Genomic DNA, 23411 nt, shown 5'->3' with positions numbered 1-23411 from the left:
CAGCTTACTAATATTATACTGTAAATGTGAAAGTTTGGATGTTTGTTACTCGATCACGCAACAATGGCTGAACGGATTTGAATAAAATTTTGCACACATAGTACATTACCCGGAATTACATATAGGATACTTTTTATTCCCATAACCAAAAGGTGGGTGCAGACAAATACACATTTCACTGGGAAAATGTAAACTGCAGCCATTCTTACACGGGTAATGTTAGGGTTCTAAAACTTTGCACAGTTGGTCACTGGGTGACTGGGATTAATATTCAGAAAAGTGGGTGGAGCCTACAAACGTCAATCAAAATTCACCTATTGATTTTCAAGGGAAATATTTAATTGCTGCCATTCTTGCACTGTTAATGGGACAAGCCTCAAACCTGGTACAGTTGGTCATTGGGTGACTGGGGTTCAAAAAAGGGGGTGGAGCCAAAGCCAATCAAATTTTGTTTCATTTCAATGAAAATTATTGATACTAAAGACCACAAAGCTCACAAACTAGGTTATTGAGTAATTGTTTGTTAGGGTTAGAAAAAGTGGGTGGACCAAACGCCAGCCAAATACATACCCGAGCAACACCGGGCCATCAGCTAGTATACATATATAAATGCATGCATGTATGTATGTATGTGTGAGTTTATGTACGTGTATAGTGTGTGTGTGTGTGTGTGTGTGTGACTGTGTGTGTGTACATGTATATATGTGTATTATATTTACTGTAAGTGTGTATGTACTGGTGTGTACATACACCAGTACATACTGGTTATTGGGTGACTGGTGTGTGTGTGTGTATGTACTGTATGTATGTGTGCGTTTGTATGCTTGTGTATGTATGTGTATACTGTATGTGTGTGTAATGTGTATGCCACTTCAACATACTTTTCAACATAGAGTTAGCTAATACTTCATCCCCTTTGAGCACTATGTAATTGCATGCTTATATTTATGGTCACCTTCCATTTGCAATAAAGATCCATGCCAGCTGCCAGCAATCTGTATGAGAATGTGTTAGCAGCGAGCTGCATCTGGCAGGCTCTACCATAAAGAAAAACTGAATTATGCAGCAGACGGCCATTTAGAAACTTTTTTGTTGATGTTTTTGAACATCAACCAGCAACCTCATTACTCGCTATAAATAGAAAATAAATGGTAATGTAATGCCTTTTCCATCTGTTGCTTTAGGTTATGAGCATAATTCTTCCGTAGAATTCACTGTAATATTGCGGTATATGAGGCAGATACTACATTTTTATCAACGCTAATGAGATGTAAAAGTCTTAATTAGATTTGGAATCGGTAGACACAAGGAGAACTCGCCAGATACATAACTCTAAATGTTGCGCTACTTATCATTTTTATGGGCTTTAGTTGGTTTATTTTAGTAGAAAGCAAAGCTTTTGCCTCTATTTCACCATCTCTCAAAAGTGAAATATGGAAGCATAGATTGTTTTTAAATATGCAATTATGGTGGTGTAAAGAAAAAAAAATATTTGATAATTTCCTAATTTCCTTGTAATTGTTCATTTTCTACACTGAATTTGTTGTGATAGTTTAAAAAGGAACTGTAACCAAGGAAGGAACTTCATCCCAATCCGTAGCTGATACCCCTTATACCATGAGAAATATTTACATTTTCTTAAATAGATCATCAGGGATGTCTGTACGGCAGATATTGGGGAGAAACCCCTCCCACGGTGTGATAGTTTCCCATCTGTGAACCTTGTTGCATTGTGGAAAATAACATCTGTTTCCAAGCAACCAGTATCTCCCTCTGTGAAAATGTATATCTAAAAAAAAATCAGTCTTTCAGCCTATCACATTGTTAGAAGTTGTGGTTATAGATAATGGCAGTTGGTGCTGTCTGCTTTTTTTCATGTCTTCCAATAGTAAAGATGCTGATGTGCTGGTTCATTGTGAATCGAAATATATGAACAGATATAGAAGTTAGAGGGCGCTGCTAGTAATTACAAAATGAATGTTTCCAATGGGGTGTTCAGGACCCTGAAATATTAACCCGCTAATCCAATCACACCGGATCGGCAAATCCACACTTCCTCCCGCTGCAACCTAATAGGTGGGTTATACCCCTTATCCCACCTCAGAAAGGATAATCTATATAGAGTATAAGGTGCGCTGGAAAGTACAATGCATATAAATTGACACCTGCTACAGTTCCCCTTTATGGATTAAGGGGAACTGTAGCAGGTGTCAATTTATATGCATTGTACTTTCCAGCGCACCTTATACTCTATATGAAATATATGAACAAATTATACAGCAAATATCAATTATTTTTTTATCTCCCTTATATTTTTTAACTTCTCACTTTGCAATGTATTGATTTGTTTTTTCCCCTTTATGCTTAAATTTCTCTTTAAGTAAAAGTGTAGTTACTTATCCCAGAAAAGTCATCAAATTAAACATTTATTATGCATCCAGTATGTACTGTAGAAATATATTCAAATGGCTTTCTGTATTATGCTACACAATTCATCTCCACACAGGTGTCTATGGAGGAGGGTAGTGGTGGGGGGAGTCTGGTTTGCTGACTCTTACAATATGTACACAAGAGTTTATTGGTCTTTAGGGGACAAGAAAGACCAGCACCAGTGAAAAGTGTACAATAGTATTTCAGATCATTTTTCTTATTAAACTTAACTTTTGCGACCAGGCAGAGGGAGTGGTTAGTGTAATACAATTTGAAGGTGGGCAGAGGTTGTAATTTGATAACTGGTTGTACTCTGCCTACTACACCATACAGAGTGAAGATCTCTACCCTATGATCCAAAAGTAGTGCCAAAACCTTGAACAAGGTAGAGTCTCCTCTGGAGGTTACTGGCCAGGATGGAGAGGGGGTTATTAACATTGATAATATTGATAGCAATAATCTGCAAACCATTAGGCAACAGTTACTACATGGCAATAAATTACATACTCATACACAAAGCTAACAGTGCTTTATTATAAATTCATAGGCCCTTATTCAATTCATTTTTCTTAAGTTTTTCCTAGGAGATCATTTTTCACCTTCTGTTTAAAATAAGTTTTCAGCACTCTGTGAAGGAAAAGGTATCGAAAACTACATGAAAAAGTGCTGTAAAAATAGTCTTGAGTATTTGGTGTTTGTAGCACATACGGGGGCTTTGCTTTTAATTGCTAAATTCGGCAGCCGTTCAAACATTTCCCACACTCAGAAGGAAAACTTTAAAATTGATTTTCTCAATAACTATAAGGTCTTTTTGAAAATGTTTTTCCTCTTGTACCCAGGCATGGGCTTACGAGTCCAGAAGGACTCGAATTCGGGATTCAAATGAAGTCTAATGACTTCACATGTGACCACAGGAAATGGGGGGTTAACTTACCCAGAAGTCTTCGGTCCCATCTGCATTTCATTACGCGTCATTGGCGCAATGAAAGTTGCGTTCCAAGACTCATTACCACGCTTCCTCTTTCAAGCTGGAAGGAGAAAGCATGTTAGTGGGTAGTGGAATGGGGCTTTCATTAACCTCCTTGCCGTTCTAAAAAATCCGGCAAGGAGGCATCGCCGCACTTTTTTTAATTTTTTTTTTTTTAAATCATGTAGCGAGCTCAGCAGCTACATGATAGCCACTGAGCGGCGGCATCCCCCCACCCACTCCGATCGCCTTCGGCGATCAGAGTATGCAGGAAATCCCGTTGAGAACGGGATCTCCTGCAGGGCTTCCCCGGTCGCCATGGCGACCGGGCGGGATGACGTCACCGACGTCATGGATGTCGTGACGTCAGAGGGAATCCCGATCCGCCCCTTAGCGCTGCCTGGCACTGATTGGCCAGGCTGCGCAGGGGTCTGGGGTGGGGGGGGGGGGGGGCGGCTCGGCGCGCGGCGGGTAGCGGCGAATCGGCGGCGAGCGGTGGCGATCGCATACTACACGCAGCTAGCAAAGTGCTAGCTGCGTGTAGGAAAAAAAAATATGCAAATCGGCCCAGCGGGGCCTGAGAAATCCTCCTGCGCAGGTTACCCCGAACTGTGTTCGGGATAACCGGCAAGGAGGTTAAGCCTATGACGTGTAATGAAATGCAGACGAGACCAAAGACTTCTGGATAAGTTAACCCCATTGCCTGTGGTCACAGGTGAAGTCATTAGACTTAATTTGAATACCAAATTCGAGTCCTTCTGGACTCATGAGCCCATGCCTACTTGTACCCACTGTCCTCTTCCACATACCCTACAAATATGGTGTTTCTAGCGCATAAGGGGGCTTTGCTATTAACCGCTAAAATCAGCGGTCATTGACTTTAATGTAAAATGTGAATGCCAATTTTTTTTTTAAATTCACTTTAACCACTTTACCCCCGCCCGTACGAATTTCTCCGTCCCTTTTTCCATCCTTTAACCCCCAGGGACGGAGAAATCCGTACTTTCCGCACTCCCGCCGCTGCCTGCATTCCCGCTCGTAAACACGCCGCCAGCCGCTCATAAACAAGCCGCCTGCCGCTCGCCCGGAGAGCAATGAACGGGAAAATCCATTCCCGTTCGTTGATCTAAGCCCCGCAATGATCCGCTGCTCTCCGATGAGCAGCGCGACCATTGTGAAAAAAAAACCACTTACCCAGCCTCCTAGTACTTCCTCCAAGAGTCCGGAAAGACGCTTGGAGGTCGCATTAAAATAAAAAGTTACTGTGGCCATCTTGTGGCCAAATAGTAAAACTACACCCTAAACATTTTTCACATACAAATACATTACTTTTACACAAAAAATTAACTCATTACCTCCCACACTCCCAATTTTTTTTTTTTGTAATTAAAAAAAATTAAAAAATGTACAATAAAAAAAATACACAAATAGTTACCTTAGGGACTGAACTTTTTACATATTTATGTCAGGAGGGTACAACACTGTTACTTTATAAACTATGGGCTTGTAATTAGGGATGGACGCAAAACTGAAAAAAATGCACCTTTATTTCCAAATAAAATATTGGCGCCAAACATTGTGATAGGGACATAATTTAAACGGTTTTATAACCGGGACAAAAGGGCAAATACATTTCATGGGTTTTAATTACAGCAGCATGCATTATTTAAAGCCAGTGGGTACCGTTTCTAAAAACAAAAAGTCAGATACTCACCTAAGGAGAGGGAAGGCTCGGTCCTAATGAGCCTTCCCTCTCCTCTCCCGGTGCCCTCGGTGCTGCGCTGGCTCCCCCGTTCGCGTCCGCTGCCGCAGGGACTTCGGAGGTCTTCGGGAGCACTCGGGCTTCCAAAGACGGGCTGCTCCATACTACATACGCGCGAGCGCATCATAGAGGGCGCTCGCGCATGCGTAGTATGGAGCGGCCGCGTCATCGGGAGCCCGAGTGCTCCCGAAGCCTTCCGAAAGCTCCCTTCGGCATGCGGAAGTGGCAGTATTTGACCGAACTGGTCGAATACTGCCACAGGGGATCCTGCGCGGGACCGGGCACCGGGAGAGGAGAGGGAAGGCTCATTAGGACCGAGCCTTCCCTCTCCTTAGGTGAGTATCTGACTTTTTGTTTTTAAAAACGGTAAACATTCACTTTAAAAACTATAATGGCCGAAAACTGAAAAATAATGATTTTTTTCCCCACATTTTTCCTATTTTCCCATTAAAACACATTTAGAATAAAATAATTCTTGGCATGATGTCCCACCTAAAGAAAGCCTAATTGGTGGTGGAAAAAACAAGATATAGTTCGTTTAATTGTGATAAGTAATGATAAAGTTATAGACGAATAAATGAAAGGAGCGCTGAAAGGTGAAAATTGCTCTGGTGGTCAAGGGGTAAAACCCCTCAGTGGTGAAGTGGTTAAACACGACTGCCGAGCAGCCCAAATTTGCCAGGAACTGTCCGCCGGTGAACTGTTCGGGCCATCTCTATTTCCTGGTGGGTTAAAAACGTAGAAGAAAAAGTGAATTGAACAAAGGTCATGGGCCCATATGCAATTAACTTTTTCTCCTACGTTTTCTCCTAAGGTATATTTTCAAACTTCAAAGTAGGTCATCCTGATTCAAAACTTCTTGCCTGAATGAATGAATGATTAAAGCCAGTTATTAATACAATGCAAAGTCAACTCACAAAGCAAAAAACGGTACTTTTGGGAACCTATACTGTAACTTCCAAATGAATAATAGTACTTATGCCCAAACGCAAATATGATAACCGTATGGCATATAAAAAGTAGGAAAACATGTTTTTATTGAATATTATGTCCGGGTTTTAAACCGCTTTAAACACAATTACTGTACGTTTGTCAATTACATTTTCACTTACTTTTTGCTACTTGTTTAATTGCAGAGCACAAAAGTTATTTCAAACAGAAGATAAAAAAATGATCTCCTAGGAGAAAACTTAGGAGAAAAGGTGAATTGTATTGGGGCCAAAGTGTGGTAAGATTTTGCACAATATTTAGACCACTGTTGAATTCTATGCTTTCTATGATGTAGTCACAGTTATATAGATAATTTCATAAAGAAAACAGTGTTTGACATGTACAAGCCCAGATTTACATCACAGGAGCCTATAGGCACAGATATCCTGACACCTTAAACTCCACCTTCCATGGACCTACAAACCCCCACCGAACTGCACCACAAGGGTGCTGGCTGACCCAGCTGTCACCTTCTCCCTACTTCCCCTGCCTGGTATACAGTAGTTGCTACATGTGCCCCTTAGTATTAGGCAGCAAGAGGTACCTCAGTATTAAGTAGCTAGAGGTGCCCTGGCTGAAGGGTCGTCTCATCAGTGGAATGCTGACAGCTGGTTAAATAACCTCTCATTTGGCATTTACACACTCACCAGGACTCTGAATAGGGAAGGAGGGAGGGAGACACTCGGGGAAGGGAGTAAACCGCCTTTCCATCATCAGGCGCCTGTAGGCACGTGCCTACATTGCCTTATGGTAAATCCGGCCCTGGACATGTGTCTTTGGAACCCTCGCTAGCTGGTAGTGCCCTACAAAATTGCCTGGTATGCCTATGCTTAAAAAGGATCCAAAAGCAAATGATGAGATGGCACAACCCAAGCTGCTGCCCATAAGCTTATTTTAGCTAAAAACTCTTAGATACAATACAGCTTATTGCAGCAGCCTGGATCCTTTTATGTGTAGATTTGGTGCTCCTGTGGTGACTCGGCATTGGTGAACTGGGCCTGAGCACTAGTATATGACAACTAGAGATAAGATACTTTTTTACAATTCATTATGCTAAAATTTGGTGCTCCTGTGGTGACTCGGCATTGGTGAACTGGGCCTGAGCACTAGTATATCATATGATTAATAAGGCCCCGTTGAGAAGGTTCTACCAAACACATCCCTCAGAGCTAGGTGATTCCATTAGCTACACTGAATTTCCTCAATACATTACTTGCATAATGTGAGGTACACTAGCAACATTTGCTACATAACTGGTTAAAGTGGTATGAAACCCTGCTTTTCTTCTTTGCTGTAAAAGATTATTTACAGCCTTAAACTTACTACCAGAAAAAAAATTGCTAGCAGAGCAGCATTCAAACAGTTTAACACAGCACTTTCTTCTTCAGTGGGAGGCTTACTGCTAAAATTAGAGAAGTTAGATTCGAAATTACGTGATAACATTGTCTTGTTTATACTAGTTTAGCAGCTATACAGCTACTATTTGGAAACATTGCTATGCAGTGTATGTGTAGCTGTGCAAAAAATGCAATGGCAACTTCCAGAGCAGATAAACTGTACTTTGGAAACGTATAATTTGTAAATGGACAATAATACTTGTGCACAAAAGCAAATATGAGAACTGTATGAGTAATAAAAAATAGGAAAACATGTTTTTATTGCATATTATGTCAGAGATTTATCCCGCTTTAAGTATTGGTAAAATTGTAGGACACTGCCTACACACTGCAATTATATTGCTATTACGTGAATAAGCTCCATAGAGTGTTATCAAGACAGCGTGGGTTGCGTTATTTGTGCAATATGTGTTACGAAACTGGCTAAAGTATCTGTTAAATAGCCGTGTGCTGACTGTGTGTAAATCAACCCCTATGTTACGTAAAGTTTCTTAACAAATTCACATACCATATTTCGCACTAACAAACAGCTCTTTGAATAGTTATCTAAAACTGCTAATTAGCAAGAAACTTAAAAACCATTACCACAGCAACTGTGCCTTGTGATTTATCTACATTAACCTCCCTGGCGGTTTGTTAAAATCCGCCAGGGGGCAGCAAATACCTTTTTTTAATTTTTTTTTTTTCATGTAGCGAGACAATGTCTCGCTACATGATAGCTGCTGCTGAGCGGCATCCCCCCAGCCCCTCCGATCGCCTTCGGCGAACGGAGATCAAGAGATCGGGATCTCTTGGAGGGCTTCCCCCGTCGCCATGGCGACGGGGCGGGATGATGTCACCGACGTCATCGACGTCGTGACATCAAAGGGGAATCCGATCCACCCCACAACGCTGCCTGGCACTGATTGGCCAGGCAGCGCACAGGGTCTGGGGGGGGGGGGGGGGCGGCTGCGGCGACGGGTATAGCGGCGGATCGGAGGGTAGCAGCGTCGATCGGAGGTTACACGCAGCTAGCAAAGTGCTAGCTGCGTGTAACAAAAAAAAATTATGCAAACCGGCCCAGCGGGGCCTGAGCGGTGCCTCCCGGCGGCATAGCCCGAGCTCAGCTCGGGCTTACCGCCAGGGAGGTTAAACTACTTTGAAAAGTCATGTTGCTCTACTAGTCATTAAAAACTGCTAATAGTAGAAAGGTGCAAGAAAAACAAACAAAAAAAACAAAAACCTCAATAGCAGAATTCAAAAGTTGCACATAAAACTCAGCTGAAACCTTCACTTGTTAAGAAATTGGTACCACACAATGACAGACCCTAAAGTGGATCCGAGATAAACTTTTACTCATTGCATAATTGTGTTCCTGTCATATAGTTTATAGGGCATTGCTCAAGCCAAATACTTTTTTTGTTATGTTTTAAAGAGAGTCTGAAGCGAGAATAAATCTCGCTTCAGACCTCATAGATAGCAGGGGCATGTGTGCCCCTGCTAAAACGCCGCCATCCCGCGGCTTAACGGGGGTCCCTTCACCCCCAAATCCCCTCCGTGCAGCCGGGGAGCGCTTCCGCATTGGGGCAGCCCTGCCTCATGCGCGTCTATCAGACGCGTACCTCCGCCTCTCCCCCGCCCCTCTCAGTCTTCCTTCACTGAGAGGGGCGGGGGAGAGGCGGCGATGCGCATCTGATAGACGCGACTAGAGGCAGGGCTGCAGCCGTTAGCCCTGCCTCCAGGAAGAAAACATTTCACGACCAAGTTTACGACCAAGTTTTGCGGGGGTGGGTTTGGGGGTGAAGGGACCCCCGTTTAGCCGCGGATAGCGGCGTTTTAGCAGGGGCACACATGCCCCTGCTAACTATGAGCTCTGAAGCGAGATTTATTCTCGCTTCAGAGTCTCTTTAATATTCGAATTCCCTATAAACTAAACAAGCCTTGCCCACAGCTCCTTTTGTGCCTTGGCACTGTAGCAAGGGCTTTTGGGAGCTCAGTCTGGGCAGGAGGAGGAGGTTACTAGCCATTGATTTCAGAGGCAGAGGAGAGGAGGGAGGAGGAGAGGGGACTGAATTTACACACAGGCAAGCTGATAGCATCTTCAGCCCTCAGCCTGTGACAATGTGACAAACAAAACATGGCTGCCCTCATTGTATCACAGGAATACATAATCATTAACTTCTGAAGCTGTTTGCAGCTAGATTTGCTAAGTAAACTATGTAAACTTTAGATAAGATAAATAGACAAGTTACTTGTTATAGTTAGTTTTTCACCTCAAATCTGCTTTAAGAGCAACACTTTTCCACAGTCATTTACGCACAGGCTCAATTTATTGACGGCCGAAAGGAAAACTGCACAATACTGCCTTTTTTTTCAAATGGCCCGGTACAATAGTTACTTTTGCTCTTTACTTTTTAATGTACTCTTCTTAATCCCTTTTTACTGTACTTTTGACAAATGCTTCATCTGATAGCCTGGCGATTCAGTAAAGGTCCCTTCTATCCATCTCTTCCAAAGAGGCAGCAATGCACCACAGGATTTTATACCCCATTGGACGGTAATCTGATTCATAACCAGAACTGACAAGAAGCTGCATTTATTATATTCTGGGATTCCAGCTGAGAAGATAGAGAAGAATTGTAGAGCAGGTACACTTTATACATAAAATGCCAACATAAAGAACGTCTGCATAATGCTAGGTTATCTTCTGATACAAAAAAGGAGTCAAAGTATTGGCTGCATTTAACTGTATTGGCCATTTTAATGGCCGACTCTAGACCATATAACAAGGACGGGCATTCATGCAGAACACACGTAAAGTCCAGAAACTGACAAGTAAAGAAAAAATAAATCCTGTGGGATCTAGGCCTGAATTCATCTACTTCTGGTCTTTCTGTGCATTGTTGACATAAAAAGTGGCAAAGAAAAGCTTGTTAACTCTTGTAGACTTGTTCAGTAATGCAGTGCTAAGAGGAAAGCTCATGAGAATATATATTTTAACCCAAAGCAATCAACGCAATATCACTTCACTATTGCCATAATAATTTAGAGATGAACTCTTATTGGTACCTACCTAGAACTGATGCATTTTACAATTTGTTTCGGATTCTTTTGAATAAAGCCTAGTACACATATCCAATTTTGATTGGTCAATAATTGGCCAATTTTACCACCTCCATGTAGTATGAGCGCTTACCCACACAATATGTGCATAGTATTCTAAATATGATGGCCTCTTACTACATGCAGGTGGTACAATTGGCTAATGATTGTCCAATCAAAATTGGATGTGTGTACCAGGCTTAAGCTAAGTATACACATGAGAAAATGAAAGATCACAGACCATTTTTACCACATTTCAAGTAGTATAAAAGCCATGCTCTACACAGTCTATTCTATTAAACTGTAGTTGTGGTGCAGAGGTGGCACACCTTGACCAAAGTGTGGGTGCTGCAACCTGTGGGCACCGAGTCCGAGTACCCAAAGTCATACAGATAAGGCAAAAAGTCCAGGTCAGAACACCAATTCAAGATGCAGAATGCTTCAATTTATTGCTTCATAAGCACATGGATATCCATGTGCTTATGAACCAAACAGAAGCTCTGCATATACACCAAAAGCAAAACTGTTAAGTGGGAGCAGCTGGCCGGAAATAAATTGAAACATAGTAAAGAGCTGAGCAGCGCTACTTAAAAACAGATGAATGCTTACCTGCAAAAGTGTGCAAGCCCCACTGGTGGGATAAAATACACACTGAGCACACACATGACCTGTCTACCGCTTGGAGGATGTTGGTTTCCTCTAACAGCTTGCATGCAACTTGTTAGGTACTCGTCCCTCCCACTGTCGTAGAAGTCTTTCCTCCATGGGAGGGGACCTAACACTAACTAAATTATACCTATGTATACACATAGGTATAATTTAGTTAGTGTTAGGTCCCCTCCCATGGAGGAAAGACTTCTACGACAGTGGGAGGGACGAGTACCTAACAAGTTGCATGCAAGCTGTTAGAGGAAACCAACATCCTCCAAGCGGTAGACAGGTCATGTGTGTGCTCAGTGTGTATTTTATCCCACCAGTGGGGCTTGCACACTTTTGCAGGTAAGCATTCATCTGTTTTTAAGTAGCGCTGCTCAGCTCTTTACTATGTTTCAATTTATTTCCGGCCAGCTGCTCCCACTTAACAGTTTTGCTTTTGGTGTATATGCAGAGCTTCTGTTTGGTTCAAGGTGCGTTTGCAGTCTCTGGGGGGGCTCAGCGCATCTCTGAGTTGAAGCCAATCGGTGGCGGCCTGGTGATGCGCTGATCCCACTTTTTTTACGCAATTTTCAATTTTACTTGGTAGCGCGCCCAGGCTATGCATATACATAGGTATAATTTAGTTAGTGTTAGGTCCCCTCCCATGGAGGAAAGACTTCTACGACAGTGGGAGGGACGAGTACCTAACAAGTTGCATGCAAGCTGTTAGAGGAAACCAACATCCTCCAAGCGGTAGACAGGTCATGTGTGTGCTCAGTGTGTATTTTATCCCACCAGTGGGGCTTGCACACTTTTGCAGGTAAGCATTCATCTGTTTTTAAGTAGCGCTGCTCAGCTCTTTACTATGTTTCAATTTATTTCCGGCCAGCTGCTCCCACTTAACAGTTTTGCTTTTGGTGTATATGCAGAGCTTCTGTTTGGTTCAAGGTGCGTTTGCAGTCTCTGGGGGGGCTCAGCGCATCTCTGAGTTGAAGCCAATCGGTGGCGGCCTGGTGATGCGCTGATCCCACTTTTTTTACGCAATTTTCAATTTTACTTGGTAGCGCGCCCAGGCTATGCATATACATAGGTATAATTTAGTTAGTGTTAGGTCCCCTCCCATGGAGGAAAGACTTCTACGACAGTGGGAGGGACGAGTACCTAACAAGTTGCATGCAAGCTGTTAGAGGAAACCAACATCCTCCAAGCGGTAGACAGGTCATGTGTGTGCTCAGTGTGTATTTTATCCCACCAGTGGGGCTTGCACACTTTTGCAGGTAAGCATTCATCTGTTTTTAAGTAGCGCTGCTCAGCTCTTTACCATGTGCTTATGAAGCAATACATTGAAGCAATCTGCATCTTGAATTGGTGTTCTGACCTGGACTTTTTGCCTTATCTGTATCCTATTAAACTGAGTACAGCCATCAGATAAAAATATTTGCAAACTGAGATGCTGTACACATGCAAAAGGAGACCTCATACACACCTTGTTTAATGGACAATCATCTGCAGATCAGATCCATATATATATATATTTTTTTTTTAATTTATTTTTTTTTTTTTACAAAAAAAATTGGGGGTAACTACTATTGGGGAGTGTGGGAGGTAAGGGTTTAATTTTAAAGGTACAAAAATGGCTTTTAATAAAAAAAAAATGTTTGTACGATGTAAGTTTACTATTTTCCCACAAGATGTACTCGCACAAAACTTTCATATGCGTAGTATTACTACCCAAACAAGAAGTAATGCGTGGACATGTAAGTATCGTTTTTTGTGAATGGTGACACCATCTCATTGAAGGTCATTCACACCGGGACTTAGATCAACGAATGGGAACCGTGTTCCCATTGTTTGATCTATCGTCTAGCGATCGGCTACGGAGTAACGAGCGCGTGCGGGGGGGGGGGTTGTTTGGGCGAGTGGAAGTGTGCAGCAGCAAGGGACATAGTAGCTACATCCAGAAGATAATCCAGAAGATATGGAAAGATGCAGGGATGTAGTTACTCATCCTGAAGTACGGGAGGTGGTTTAACTAGGCAAATTGCCCTGCCGCCCTGCTGATCCTCTTCCTCTAATACTTTTAGCCAAAGCCCCTGAACAAGCATGCAGATCAGATTTTTCAGTCTAAAGTCTGACTGGATTTGCTGCATGCTTGTTTCAGGTGTGTGATTGAGAGACTACAGATGCATGAAAGATCAGCAGGATTGTCAGGCAACTGGTATTGTTTTAAAGGAAATACATATGGCAACCTCCATATCCCTTTAACTGCAGGTGTCCATTAAAATAATCAGTTGGATGCTAATGCTGCATCCACTATTTAAGCCAGGACCGGCACTGCCATACAGGCAAAGGGGGCAATGCGGATCGGATCGACAACTGATCTTTCCATGCCGGGCCGAGGGAGAAACTCAAGTGTAACCCCTCCCCCGGCCACGGCAATTGCAGAGTTGGTGAGCAGAGCCAGGGCAAAACTCACCTTGCCAGGTTCCCAGGCAGATCCTAATGAGGCTAACCTCTCTGTCCTTTGGTCTTCTGTTGCTACCCGGGACCTTCCTGCTGATAATCGGGGCTGCGCTCCTCATCTGGCACAAGCGTGGCCATGCTGTAGCCATGAGTGCGTGGCCACGCCTGCATAGTAGCATGGAACTGCTTGTGCAAGAGCGACTGCAGCTTATTGCGCAAGTGTATCTCAGCTTTGCTTTAAAAATGTACACAAAGTAAAGAGCTCTGAATGAACCATGAACGTTTCAAGAAGCGACTGCTGACTGTGCTCTTATTATCTTATCTTGTAAGTAGTCATTTCCGCTGAAATGATCTTTTCCAGTGCAATGTAATGGATTTCTGTGCGATGTCCCAGTGGTAATCAAAAGAAAAATGTAAGCAATGTTTTTTATTTCACATGCTCATGAATGATAATAATCATTTCCATAATGCATCCATACCAGCTTATCCTCTTAATATCCATCCCTTCAACCAGCTGATATTTGTTTGACAGGTGTTATCTGGCACAAATAACTGCTGGCAAACTTGTAAAAATGAAGGAAGTCAGAAAATAAGTTGCATCATTCTATGTGAATAGTGTATGTAAATATGCCAGTGGAAAGGGGTGGTAAAAAGCACAGAAATATTCGAGTATGTTTAGTTGGAATGGTTTCCACAGTGGACTTCTTTAATGATGTTTACATTCGATTCCAGCACTGATTGCTTGGCATATATTCCGGTAATGTTAATGCCAGAGCTGTAAGCACAGTAGTATACAATGAATGTGTCCTGCTGTGTCCTTTTATCCTTATGTAAAAAGACTATTCTTCCTCTATGATCTATCTGACTGTAACCCCCAACATTGACTACTACTCTGTCATTATAGTTAGACAATCAGGAACATAACTACAATCTGCTGCCCCCCAGAAAATATCTGCCAGCACCCATCTTTTCCTTGGAGGGTTATGGGTAAGGGGCCCACTCCTATGAGCAAATGCAGAGTTTGGGAGGCGGAAGTGCACACAGGGAACCTGCTCCAGGACCGGGCGCCTTAGCCCCTGGGCCCTCCACAATGGTGACAGATACGGGGGCTATTGGCAATCTAGTGCACAGAAGTGTTACTTTATTTATTGATTTGCTAGGAAGAAATTCTGGTCCATCCCACTAAAAGTACTATAGGTTTTATGTACAAAACAAGACAGAGACAGAGGCCCATATGCAATTAACTTTTTTTCCGTAGTTTTCACTAGGTGATATTTTCAAACTTGTCAATTAAATGACTTTTAACTACCTAACGACCGCATCACGCCAATGGGCATGAACCTGGCGGCAGCCCCAGGACTGCCTAACACCAATTGGCGTCAAGTCCTGGGGCTCTAATTTGCATGAGATCGCGCGCACGCTGTGCGCGCATCTCATGCTCGGGGCCGGAGCTCCGCCCCCTCTTCAGGAGACTGTTAGACGGCATGATCGCCATCTATTTACACCGTACAGCGCTGCGATCAGCGTGTCACACGGCTGTCCCCCTGGGGGATAAGAGAGCGATTGGCAGTGATAGGTTAAAGCCTATCACAGCCGATTGCTGTGCTAGGCTGGCTGGGGGAGGGAGGGAGGCTGGCTGGGGGAAGCAGAGGAAAGGTTTTTTTTTTTAATATAAAATGCAAACAAATATTTATAAAAAAAAAAATAAACAACTGTGGGGCTCTGTTGGTGGGGGGAAAAGGGAGGGGGGAGAATCACTCATGTACAGTGTTGTGCGGCCCTGCAGCTGTGCCTTCAAGCTGCAGTGGCCATTTTAGCAAAAATGTGACTGGTCTTTAGGGGGGTTTACCACTGTGGTCCTCAAGTGGTTAAACCACCAGCAAGCAAGCATATTGTAACGATTGGTGTCAGCAACACAGAGTTTTTTCTGATTATTGGTGATCTGCAGTATCACCAATATTACAGATGCTATACCTGATTATGTGGTGATCTGCAGAATCACCAATAATACTAGTATAGCTAGACACAGGACACCCAATGTGATAATGTGTTTGGTGCAACAGTAAACAGGGAAGTTATCTCCTGAGGAGCGGGAGATACAGACACTACTGCAGCTAAGGATTCCCTGAAGAGCAGGGAATCAGACTGCACTGCAGCCAGTGGACCCCTGAGGGGCAGGTTACCACTGACTGTGCTGAAGATGATCTCCCTATGTGGAGGAGATACAGACTGTACTGCAGCCGAGAATTCCCTGAGGAGCAGGGAACCTTGGATAGAACTGCAGCCAGTGGACCCCTGAGGAGCAGGGACCACTGGCTGGGCTGCAGGCGATGGTATTGAGTGAAAGAGAGGTATAATAGAACTGCAGCCGAGGATTCCCTAAGGAGCAGGAAATCAGATGGTACTGCAGCCAGTGGACACCTGAGGGGCAGGGACCACTGACTGGGCTGCAAGAGTGGTAACTGGTGAAATGAGAGATGTGATCGTGCTGCAGCCGAGGATTCCCTGAGGAGCAGGGGATCAGACTGTGCTGCAGCCAAGGATTCCCTAATGGACTGGGAATCAGACTGTACTGCAGCCAGTGGACTCCTGAGGGGTAGAGACCACTGCCTGAGCTGCAAGATGGTCTTCTGAGGAGCAGGTGACCCTCGCAGCTAATGAACACCTGAAGAGCAAGTGTCACGGACAGTACAGTAAGGCTGATCACCCAAGGAATAAGTGACAGCCAGAAAGGTCGGACAAGCCAGGTCGGCAACACACGGATAGATAAGGTACAGAGACGGAAGACTGATTTGGTATCGGGGTACAGGCAAATGTTGGCAACAGGTTATCAGATAGGCAAAAGTACCGAATCAGTAAGCAGGAGAGTGGTCAGGAAAGCCAGAGATCATAACAGACAAGACAAGACAAGACAAATAACATTTATATTGCGCTTTTCTCCTTGCGGACTCAAAGCGCCAGAGCAGAGCAGCAGCCACTAGGGCGCGCTCTATTGGCAGTAGCAGTGTAAGGGAGACTTGCCAAAGGTCTCCTACTGAATTAGTGCTGGCTTACTGAACAGGCAGAGCCGAGATTCGAACCCTGGTCTCCTGTGTCAGAGGCAGAGCCCTTAACCATTACACCATCAGCCAACTGACAGGTAACAGTATATATGTCAATCCTAATCTAGGTGTGAAGTCCTTGGTTTCAACACCTGGGAACTAGTCTAACACATAAACAGTAGCAATGTAGCAATCTCCTAGTCTTAGGTGTGAAGTCCTTGGTTTCAACACCTGGGAACTAGTCTAACACATAAACAGTAGTAATGTCTCACAATACAATAATTCTATCAAAGGAATCTGACTAAGTGTGAATTCCCAGCCCCGGCTGGTTCTAACACACTGTAAGATCTTACTGGGGTCTGAGCACTCACACGTAAGCATTCGCAACAGCAGACACGGGGCAACTGACAGGCAAGTCCTATATATACCCAGAGCGCTCCACAGCTCCGCCCCAGTCACTCAGCCAATCCGGAGCATAGCTGGGATCAGCTGATCGGCATGATCAGCTGACTCCCCTTCTGCTAGCATAAAGGTCCTGTCGCCTAGCGCGCGCGCGCATAGCTCTCAATCTGTGTGCACTAGAAGGACCAGGCGAACCAGCAGCCGGCTTGAACGCAGAGATAGCCGCCCTGCCGCTTGCCCACGCGGCGGCATCTCCGCTATTCATTACACATATACTCAAAATAATTTTAATAATACTTTCTCACCTACTTTTTAGTACTTTTTCAGTTGCAAAGTGTTGAAAGATGAAAAAATATCTTCTTGGAAAAAACTCAGGATAAAAAGTTAATTGCATATGGGCCAGGGATTCTAACTTTTCTCCACACTAAAAACAATATTTTATTTGTTGTGGGGAAAGTTCAACGTGCTCTCCCAGGACAGAAAGTCAAATTTCCAGGGCGGTTATAGGACAGCAATAAAAACCCAAAGAAATGGTAAACCTTTATCATGATGTTCAATAACAGAAGTTGTGAACTATACATGACTTTTTAGATCCAGCTTTGATTACACAGCTGGTTCCCTCCAACACACTGGTTTCTTAGTCTACTATTACGAACTGTACTGGAGCTGAAACCCAGCAAGACTTGCCAAAGCATCAGATTAGCTATTCTTCAGCAAGGAAGAGAGTGTCTCCACTACAACAGATCTTCTGCTCTACTGTCCACTACACACTGGATTGTGTGTATAGGCTGTTTATCTTATGTATTAATACCAGCGTTCCTTTGATGCGATATTACAATGATATCACATATGCCGCATTTTATGGGGCATTTGGCAGACTGTTACTCCAAGCCAGCGCATCTGTATCGATTGAATATGCGCCCTAGGGCATGAGCGTAGCAATCACCCCCGGAGACTTTGGGGTCCCTCCTTCTCCCTCTCCTTAACCGCAAGTGCAGCCAATTAGCAATAAAAACCTCCCCTTTTGCTCACAAAACTGTCCCCTTCACCTCCTCCTGCCATGCAGAGTTGTGGGACCGTCTGTCATTTTTTCCTGCTTCTAGATGCTGCTTCACAGCAGAACTGCTGCCATTTTCCAGCTCCCAATCACGTACCCTCATGGGTTTTGAAAACCAAGGGGGCCCCATGCTATGATTTTTACAGGGGGGGGGGCCTATTAAGTTTAATTACACCACTGCACTAGGGTGAAAGTTCGGGGGGAGGGGGGCGGGTCCCAGTGCTATAAAGATACATCGTTAGGCAATGGCAGAGCAATGCATCTGTAGAGCATTGGGGCACCAAACTATTGTTCTAGTGATCTGATCGCTACAGGCGGCAGTCATTAACGGTGTATAAACAAGTATAGGTATTGCAGGGGTTAACAAGGGATTAATAGGCTGGGCTAGGTAGGGGTTAAAACTTGACAAAAAACAAAACACTTTATTTTATTGCTACGGTCACTTTTTTTTGCCTAACTTTATCGAATGACCATTTCTATTTGCTGTAGCAACAATCATTCCCTTTTACAAAAGATTGTGCATGCCCGGGATATTGCACGTAAACGCGCGGCAGCGTACAGATAGTTTTTAATCGGGGCATAGATTCTACATCCTAGAACTTACAGCAGCATTTTTCTCAGCTTGTACATATAGCCATGAGCCACATATGTTGCTGTGACATTATGAATGTTTTTTTTCCTAGTTTTTGTTTATGCACTAATAGCTTGCTGCACTTTGTATGCTCCCCTGACAAAGTCCCTAAAGTATATGGCGGTGAAACATGTTGGGTTAGGTGGTTTGTGGTGATGTGTTTGTAGCCATACATTCATAGCGGGAGGGCAGACGGCAAAACACCCTATCAATTTTGAAAAACAAGTGATTGTCAAAGGGTGGTTTATTCACAAATCCCATGCTTCTACCCAGTTGTTGTAGCTTTATATGCAGTACAGGTGGAACCTGCTTTACATGTCAATTAAAAGTTAAGTTTTATTAGGCAATTGTCCTACAAAAAGCATAAAATGTATATTTTGTAAATATCAGTATTGAGTTTGGATTGGATAGCATTTTTTAAGCCCTAGAATCTATGTTGTAGAGCAGGAACATGTACCCAAGGTGACATGTGACATGATGAGATAGAAATGTATATGTACAGTCAGGGTCGGACTGGGACACTGGGGGCCCACCAAAGAAATTTCAACCTGGGGTCCACACATCCCATGATTGCGGTGAAAAAAGGGCGTGACCATGCACCGGAAGGTGGGCGTGGTCATGATGTATTATGGACAGGGCCAAATGTACATGATCTTAGCAGCATTGTAATTCAAAAACACTGCTGCCCAGCAAAACTTTGCACAGAGTCCCCTCCTTCAATATAAAGTAATGTCCTACTTTGCAGAGGTTGCCACCACATCGGGGCCCTTGGGCCAAAGGGGCCCCGAAGGGCCCTCCCTCAACTACAGTATTACCTCTCTATTGGTTCTTTGCTCATAATAATCACTTCTATAGATACTTTGAATAGTGGTAATCATTAAGAAGCTATTTCCCATCCCCTTCTTGCACCTCTGACACTGCAGTTGCCATTGGCAGGTTTTGGTGCGTCGTATCAATTGTTATGTATAGAGTGCTTGGGGGGCACCATTGTAAAATTTGCATCGAGGCCCACAGCTCCTTAGCTACGCCACTGCTCTCAGCATGAGTGATTACAGCACTGAGAAGAGAATTTTTGTGCTGCAGGCAGCAATTGCAGCAATCTTATTCCTATATCACACTATGCGCTGCCTCACAGTCCACTATAGATGTGGATATCCAAGTCCCACAGTTCTCAAGTATAATACGCTCCTCTTCACTCTTTAACTCGGTGCGTCTCATGCAGAAAGGGAAACAGAAAGAACAAAAACCTTCATCGCATAGGCTGCCAGAATGTCCGAACAATCCTCCACCAGCTATGGCCCGTGCACAACTTTAACGATATCACCATTCACTGTACAAACCGCCGTGGTTGCTCTCACCTTACGCTATGGCTGCCCAGACCCACAGACAGCTAACACAGCACGTGATTCCACACGACCATTCACTTGTCTCCTTACTTCAATTCCGATTCAAGGTCAATCTCCCCCAAAAAGAACACAGTTAAAACATCATTGCGCAGGCTGATTAATAGGCTGCCCAAATCACAGACAGCTCCACAGCGTGTGTGCACGATCTAGTGCTACCAGCAAACTTCAACTCACTCGTAGGTCCACTTTGCCAGCATCCAGCCACAAAAGATAGCTGGTGGAGGATTGCTCGGACATTCTGGCAGCCTATGCGATGAAGGTTTTTGTTCTTTCTGTTTCCCTTTCTGCATGAGACGCACCGAGTTGAAGAGTGAAGAGGAGCGTATTATACTTGAGAACTGTGGGACTTGGATATCCACATCTATAGTGGACTGTGAGGCAGCGCATAGTGTGATATAGGAATAAGATATGATACATGTTGGTACAACATTGATGACTATTGCAGCATACCCACAGTATTTGGAGGTTTAGTATAGGAGGTGGAGCTCGCCAGGATAATTTTGTTTTTCAATTGCAGCAATCTGTCAGACAAGGAGGGGGGGGGGGGGGGCACCAGAGACCTGGAGGGGGGGCCCACCGAGGGAAAAAACTGTACTACTGTGGCCCAGTCCGACCCTGTGTACAGTGCCAAGCATACAAGAACTAGGCTGTGTTCCTTTTCTTCTTTTTCTGCCTGAAAGTGTTATCCATTCAAATGACACTTTCTCTCCATTCGGACTATAGCATAACCCTCACTGACAGGGATTACAGCCAGAAAAGTGATAGATAGATAGATAGATAGATAGATAGATAGATAGATAGATAGATAGATACAATAGGTCAATAGTTTATATATTTTAGCTCTGGGACACTGCGTGAAAGGCTATATCATTTACAGTATATGACAATACAACGTGAAACCTACTTTTTAACTTTTAAAAAGAAAATAAATGTGGGATTCTAAAGTCATTTTCATTAGGAGGATAGATAGATGCAAATGTTATTTCAGCAGTTTATTTTTAGCTTTGGTTTTCCTTTAAAGGGGCAATATGGCGAAAAAGTGTAAAATTGAAAGTACATGTAACCATATGCAAATAAGAAGTACATTTTCCCAGAGTAAAATGAGACATAAATTACTTTTCTCCTATGTTGCGGTCACTTACAGTAGGCAGTAGAAATCTAACATCTCAGCATGACCTTTATTCTTTATAAAGACATTCTCTGAAAAGGATTTATACAAATATGCTGGCCAGCCTCCCTGCTCGCTGCAGTTTTTTGGCAGTTGGACAGAGCAACTTCCATTCACTAAGTGCTTTTGAAAATAAAGTAAGTCTTGAAAACCCCCCTTGAGGAGATAGGCTGGTCTAAAACCTGTCCGTTCTGTCAGATTTCTACAACCTACTGTATGTGACAGCAACACAGTAGAAAAGTAGTCTATGTCTCATTTTACTCTGGGGAAAATGTACTTCTTACTTGTCTATGTTTACATGTAATTTAAATGATACACTTTTTCGCCATAGTGCCCCTTTATGGTCTCTCAATAATCTTCTGTAAAACCTGCACTAATCCAGTGATTGAGTGATTGATTGGTAGAAGGCAGGGGCATAACGAGACGCAAAATGCAAAAATGATAGCATGGGGCCCCCTTGATCCCTGAGTCTGATACAGGTCATGTGATCGGGAGCTAGCAAATGGCAGCAGAAAGTGTTCTTCTGTTAAAGCGGAATATAGCCCTGCATTTAAACTTTGCTCTAAAACTTTATTTACAGCATATTATATGCAACCAGCATTTTTTTTTACTAGACCAGCATTGGAAGGGTTACACACAGAGCTTTAAAGTCCCATGGAGAGAACTGCTCCCACAGCCGAAGTTTAGATAGATACATTTAAGAAAACACATTGTAACAAGTGTGGAATGTGACTCACTCTCTCTGACTGTGCAGGAGCTGGAGGACAGCCAAAGAGTGTGTAACATTCCTCACTTGTTACATTCTGTTTATTTAAATGTATCTATCTAAACTTCGGCTGCGGGGAGCAGTTCTCTCCATGGAACTTTAAAGCTCTGTGTGTAACCCTTCCAATGCTGGTCTAGTAAAAAAAAATGCTCGTTGCATATAATATGCTGCAAATGATGTTTTAGAGCAAAGTTGAAATGCAGGGTTGTATTCCGCTTTAAGCAGCATCTGGAAGGAGGAAAACATTACAAATGCTCCTGCACATGGTTTTTGTGAGAGCAAACTGGGAGGTTTTCTTTGCTAATTGGCTGCACTTGGGGTTGGGGAGAAGGAGGAGGAGCCCCCCCCCCCCAAGCCTCTGGGCCCCCCCTGCGATGGCAGGGGTCACAGGGGTGATTGTTAAGCTCATGGTAGAAGGCTTTGGCATACTCACCTGTATTGGATGCATAGAAAACAAAGCAAGCATGCAGAATTCATGTTTGCCATTACACCTTGCAATGCATAGAGCTGAACTGATGGGATTGCTCCTTTTTCAGCAAAAATGAAATCTTATAACGACCAGTCTTATTATGGGTTTTATTATTGTTTGTCTTATCTTGAAACCAGTCTCTAACAGTCTTTCTACTACTCCCGTTTACAGCTCTGACCATTGTGGATGTATCATAAGAAAATCAGCTGCTTTATCGTCGCATAGAAATTGCAGCTTCTGCACAACCAATGAATGATTCAGCAGAAGTTCATTTTATTGCAAGAAAAATGCAAACTTCCCCTTGCCATACTGTAGCTCTGTCTGTAGGGTGCAATATGAGAGTGGTTACTTACAACAATAAATGTTCACTTTAAAATTCAAACATAAATACACAATGTGGTTCCACTAAACAAGACGCAGATAAGGATGCATTCAGCCTATGATAAAGGAGAAACAGATTTTTCAGCCAGTATGCCATGAATAATACAAGCAGGTTTCTAAATTCATTCAAAGCAGTAGTAGTAAATCCCCTGTGTGCCTTATGGAAAGCCGTGCAAAGTTTGGCAGATTGTATAGGTAATGGTATAAACTTATGTTTCAGTACTGATGAACCTAACGGTTGGGAGTGATCCAAAATGTACAAAAGTGGTGGATAGAGGATCAGGAGCTGGTGAATGAAGAAGTGGTGAGAAAAAATGTTTAAAGTGGATCCAAGATGAACTTTTACTCATTGCATAATTGTGTT

At 43.4% G+C, this 23411-nt stretch overlaps 1 long non-coding RNA gene across 1 annotated transcript; it reads left to right on the top strand.

Annotated features, from left to right (window-relative positions):
- Positions 1–1892: 1892 nt before the first annotated feature.
- On the top strand, positions 1893–23016 carry LOC137519644 (uncharacterized). The gene is made up of 4 exons (XR_011021060.1): positions 1893–2076; positions 6296–6387; positions 10043–10173; positions 22838–23016. It is a non-coding gene; the product is annotated as an uncharacterized lncRNA (long non-coding RNA).
- Positions 23017–23411: the final 395 nt, after the last annotated feature.

The sequence above is a fragment of the Hyperolius riggenbachi genome, chromosome 5 (genome assembly GCF_040937935.1).
Source record: "Hyperolius riggenbachi isolate aHypRig1 chromosome 5, aHypRig1.pri, whole genome shotgun sequence".
Classification (NCBI taxonomy): Eukaryota; Metazoa; Chordata; class Amphibia; order Anura; family Hyperoliidae; genus Hyperolius; species Hyperolius riggenbachi.
Note: the sequence above shows the minus strand (reverse complement) of the source record. Positions and strands in the feature narration are given on the sequence as shown.